The 515-nt window shown below is 36.9% G+C and overlaps 1 protein-coding gene across 1 annotated transcript in view; it reads right to left on the bottom strand.

Moving 5' to 3' along the window:
• AMPH (amphiphysin) overlaps positions 1 to 515 on the bottom strand; it is a 171,884-nt gene that overhangs the window by 44,528 nt on the left and 126,841 nt on the right. The window lies entirely within an intron of this gene.

Genomic DNA, 515 nt, shown 5'->3' with positions numbered 1-515 from the left:
TTTGTATTCATTAATACAGGCTTTGTATTAATGAATACAAAGCCTGCCGTGATTGGCTCAGCGCGGTATACTGTATGTAGCCGAAGCTACATACAGTATACCCGGCGTATAAGACGACCCCCGATTTTCAGGCAGTGTTTTTGGGTCTAAAAACCCGTCTTATACGCCAGCATATATGGTACATATTAAGGAGCTACTACTGTTATACTCATGGCATCTGATTCTAAAAAAAATCAAAAACAAGGATATGCATATTAAGGAGCTACTACTCTTATACTCATGGTATCTGATTCTAAAAACGTCATATTGCCTGGGTATTAAATAGGCATTGTATTTTCTATTCATGAAAGATTTCCTATCCAGTCTGCAGCTAGCAGGTCACGTCCAGATGCCAAGGTATAGAATTTGACAGCTGTCAAAAATGATTAATGAGCTTCATCGCAAATAATAGTACTATACACATCAATGCATTGCACCTAAAATCTACTATACAGATATAACCTTTTATACACATA

This window comes from Nanorana parkeri, unplaced genomic scaffold, assembly GCF_000935625.1.
Source record: "Nanorana parkeri isolate BGI_ZX_2015 unplaced genomic scaffold, ASM93562v1 scaffold357, whole genome shotgun sequence".
Taxonomy (NCBI): Eukaryota; Metazoa; Chordata; class Amphibia; order Anura; family Dicroglossidae; genus Nanorana; species Nanorana parkeri.
This window is presented reverse-complemented; position numbering and strand designations above follow the sequence as displayed.